Genomic DNA, 5,126 nt, shown 5'->3' with positions numbered 1-5,126 from the left:
TACTATTTTTCTAGTGCTAGCAAGGTGTTCGATGAAATGACTAAGTTAGGGATTTTACTTTTTTATAATCAATTTGAGCTGAAATTATGGTATATTTTGTAGGTTTTAATTAGTATCATCCCCGTCCTCACCGCCGTCGATCGCCAGCGTCGTCCCCTAGCCGGCACCGTACAACCTCGGTGAGCCTCTTCTTTTTTATAAAAAAACTTAGTTTTATGTGATGAACTTGAATATTAATTAAGTTGGTCACGAATATATCCACGATGTTGTGTAATTAATGATATTTGATATACATATAAAATGCAGATGAGTCGACAATGGATGTACGGTGACCGGCGCCATCCTGACTTCATTAATGGCATGCATTATTTTCTCAACGTGGCTGAGGCAAACAGGCAGTCGAATGGTTTCATCTATTGTCCATGTAGTTCCTGTAAGAATATGACGGATTACTCTACCTCAAAGACCATTCACGTCCACCTGCTGGAGAACGGTTTCATGCCCAGCTATAATTGTTGGACCAAGCACGGAGAAAGAGGGGTTATATTGGAAGACAACGAAGAAGAAGAGGATAGTGACAACTATCCTATGTTCACTGAAGACGGTGATAGTAGAATGGGGGACGACGAAGCTGAAGAAGAGCCCATTTTTGATGAGCCGATTTTTGATGACCCCGATGACGATTTGGATCGGGCCATTCTTGATGCGAAGATAAGCTGCGGAAGTGAAAAGGAGAGGTTGAAGTTGGAGAAAATGTTAGAGGATCACAAGACACTGTTGTACCCAAATTGCGAAGATGGCCAGAAAAAGCTGGGTACCACGCTGGAATTGCTGCAATGGAAGGCACAAAATGATACTTCTGACAAGGGGTTTGAAAAGTTGCTGAAAATAATAAAGAAGATGCTTCCAGGGGAGAACGTATTGCCCTCTAGTACGTACGAAGCAAAGAAGGTTGTCTGCCCTCTAGGATTAGAGGTGCAGAAGATACATGCATGCATCAATGACTGCATCCTCTACCGCGGGGAGTACGAGAATTTGAATGCATGTTCGGTATGTAGTGCATTGAGGTATAAGATCAGGCGAAGTGATGGCTGCAGGAATCACTTCACAGACATGGGACTGGCCCGAACGGTCCAAGTTCTGGTTGTTCGCGCATGGGGCAGGGTTGGACCCAAAGATATGGCTGATCGTTGCGCAGGGAAAATGGAAGGAAAAAAATTGAGGTAATCGTACCGAAGCTTGTAGCTGCAATTGAACAGGTTCGAAAGGGAGAGTACATTCCCGATAGAGAGAATGACGAGCTGACACTCGCTCTGGGGAATCCTGAACACGTTGGACGGGTACGAGCTCGCCCAGATCTCACCATGAAGGAAGCGTTCCCGGAGTCTGCTGACACTTATAGAAGCCGTTCGCGGAAGAAGAAGGACGCCGACACGTTAACGGAATTGTTAAATAGGGTGTCGGTGCTTGAGAAAAATCAGAGGCCACCTGATCAGCCGCTGTTCCTACAGGATCCTCAAGCCGATGCCACCCCATCTCAGCGAAGAAGCAGTGTGGGTTCCACGCATCTTGACGAATGTGGAGGAAGCTACCCCGTGGATTATGTCACGGAGAAGACAGATTGCGAGCTCTATATGTTATTCAGGAACGCGTCCGTTAAGGTGGCGGTCGGTTATGTTTACCCAAGTGAAGATGGAGCAACGCACCACCATATGCCCATTCCACCTGGCTGTGTTCGTGTCGGGGTGGATGAAGTTGTTCCGGCTTTTGAAACAGTGGAGCTTGATTTTCCTAGAGGTGACGATGAGAAGACACTTGCCGATGTCAAGCACGGTTTCGCCCTATGGCCCAAGAAATACATCGTCCTTCTGCAAAGGCCACCGACTCCTCGTAGCAGTCCACATGAGCATCAAAGGCCTTCGACTCCTCCTCCTAGCAGTCCACATGAGCAGCAAATTCCACACCTACCTGAGAGGGACCCAGCGTGAGTCCACCACCTCGAGATCCTCCGCGTAAGACAGCGCCCGTTAAGCGGAACGGTACGCTGCCTAGGAAGAAAGCTAGAAAGGAGAAACCACTGCCGCCTATTGAGAAGTTACCTTGGGAAAAAACTCCCGAGGAAAACCAGGAAGCCGTTGAGTCCCAGCTGAGGGCCTTTTTTGCTAAGAAAGAGCCAGAGATACCCTTTGAGAAGACACTAGATCCGGTGAAAGTTTATCGTACAGTCGAGAATCTATATAACCCTGAACCATCGCCGCCATCTGACTATAGGCGTTCTATTGAAAGGTCGTATGACGATATGATGGAGGCGAAAAAACCCACTACCAGCTCCGGTATCAAGGAGATAAAAGGGATACACCAAGTCTACCAGCTTGGACAACAACCCGTTCAATCGGCCCCCCTCTCAAGGTGTTTGACGAGAAGGTCGTTCAAAGTTCTCGACAAATCTCAACCAATTAAATATGTTCAAGGGAAAGATTTGGTCGAGAATCTCAGGAAGCTACCAACAAGTATGCGTAACTTGCATACGTGGTACGGTGTTGCCACAAAGGGAGGGATCGAGACTATCATGGTGCGAGTTAAGGAAGAGCACTACTTCCAAGAATACTCTGTGAAAGTTGACTTCACCGAACTCTTCCAGTTATACAATCTTCGGGCCCTCGACAAATCTATCATCAGTTGCTATTGTCTGTAAGTGATTTATTTATATAATTTGAGAAATCTTTAGCTCAACTCCTTCATTATCTGCAAATTATAATCTTTCGTGCGCTATGTTATGCAGATCGAAGATGATCGAATGCAAAAGGGATGAAATCACGGACATTGGGTTCATTAACCCGAACACAATGCATGTCAAGACCATAGAAGAACCCCTCTATAACAGGGATACACCGGAGACTTTGCTAAGGTTTTTGAAGCGACAACGTGACAAAAAGACAATACTTTGGCCTTACAACTTCCAGTGAGTGTTACTCTCTTATAACGAATTCTATTTTGCTCACCATATGTTAAAATATTAACTGATGACTTATATATATATGACACTACATATTTAAACGTGCGCAGGTTTCACTTTATTCTTATCGTCATTAAAATGTACGAAGGAGAAGTTGAAGTCTTTGACTCACTAACCAAAGAGCCTATACTATACAAGTCTTGTTTTCTTATGCTCAAAAGGTAATTCAAATTCTTATCGGTTTTTTTGTTAATTTCATGATATCAACTGATTGATAACTCTTTTGTGCATTTTCTTTTGTCGGGCAGCGTATGGGAAACTTTCATCAAGGAAGATCAGTCCTTTCAATGGGCACCGAAGCTGATATGGCGTGCGAAAAAGTAAGTAGTACTACCTAGGTCCACACACCTTTATCATACTTCATTATTGTTTGACTGAATTATATTCTTGTACAGAAATACGCGAAACAACCAGAGGGGAGTGATCTATGTGGATACTACGTTTGCGAGTACATCCATAGAATTGTCAGCGAGAGAGCGAATAATGAAAGAAATAAAGAGGTATGAAAACAATATTCACAAATTTATTTTCTTACCATAAGTTGTGCTGAGTTTCAGTAATAGTTGTTTGATTTGTGATTTGATATATACATATATATACACACACATAGCTCATGTATTCATTTGTATCTTATTCTTTTACAGTTGACAAGAAAGCGGGAGAAGATCTCAATCGAGGAGTGCTTCAAAGCAATTGGCGAGGAATTGGCGGGATTTTTCCTTCGGGAAGTCATACCACCATCCGGAGAGTACCACTATGCATAAAGATCTTCTCCAGCTCCTCGATTGCTTTGTGTGTATATATAGTTTGACTCAGAGTGTACCACTATGGTACATGTAATAGATCGATCTTCTTGCATGTACTACTTAATTCTAGTGCATCGACTTGATATGCATCGGAGAGTACTACTTATGCAATTACATGTGTGTTATATTATATGCACCAACTTGATATGCATCACCTTGATCTTCATGTACTACGTAAACCCAAACGCGTTTCCGATGCATCGACGCGATATGAAACGCTCCGATACCCCTAAACCCCTGCAAAAACCCTAAACCCTGAATTCTCTGCCGGCGGCAGAGATTCATGCATATTTCCTGCCGCGGTAGCCAACCTTTGGTACCGGTTTGTAATACAAACCGGTAGCAAAGCTCCCTCGCCGTGCGCTCTCCTGGGCGCCCACGTGGAGGTCCCATTAACACCGGTTCGGAAGGAACCGGTACGAAAGGGTGGGGGCCTTTTGTACCGGAAGTTTTATACCGGTTGCGAAACCGGTGCAAATGGCCCTCTGGAACCGGTATAGATGCCCGTTTTTCTACTAGTGGGACGAATAGGCGAGGCTGGTCTCCATGAACTTTGTCCAGCCGTGCGTCGGCCAATTCCCCGGGCCATGGCCGACCCAAGGTACGATCGGCTCTCCTTCCACCTTCTCGCCGGCGTCACCGGCCATGTTCCAGGACACCTACGTCGCCGGCATCACCGGTAGGACGAGGTTTACGCCGTCGTCGTCGGAGTACAACGGTGCGATGCACGAGGGCATATCACCTGCTCTGCGCCGTGGGCCGCTCTCCTTCTCCAACCCCGGGATGCCGCCGTCGAATGACGAAGTGATGCACGAGATGATCACGTCGGGCTCCATGGCCACCGCATCGAGCCCGGGTTTCTTCACACAAGAGGAGGCAAGGGTGACGGAAACCATCGCGTCGCGGGGTACCATCGACGATCAGAACGATGGGTTTGGAGACGTCATCCAAGACGTCGACAAAGAAGATGAGCAGGCCGACCTCGACCAGGACGTCGATGAAGAAGACACGCCTGAACCCACGGCGACGTCGAAGGGGAGGAAGAAAAGGAAGAAGAACTCGCCGCCGGCCGGGCCATGGATGAAATGGACGGGCAAAGAAGAGGAGTGTCTCGCCGAAGCTTGGAAGACCATTTCCATGAACGGTATCACCGGCGCCAAGGAAAACTATGAGACGTATTGGCAGCGGGTCAACTTGGCGTTCCACGAGCACAAAATAACCGATCCCTACTTCGACAAGACGGTGATGATACGCGGAGACAAGGCAATGGGCATCCATTGGGGGATCATGCAGGCGGCGTGCAG

Source organism: Lolium perenne, chromosome 1 (assembly GCF_019359855.2).
Source record: "Lolium perenne isolate Kyuss_39 chromosome 1, Kyuss_2.0, whole genome shotgun sequence".
In the NCBI taxonomy this organism is placed as follows: Eukaryota; Viridiplantae; Streptophyta; class Magnoliopsida; order Poales; family Poaceae; genus Lolium; species Lolium perenne.
The sequence above is the reverse complement of the archived record's forward strand: the minus strand, read 5'-3'. Positions refer to the sequence as shown.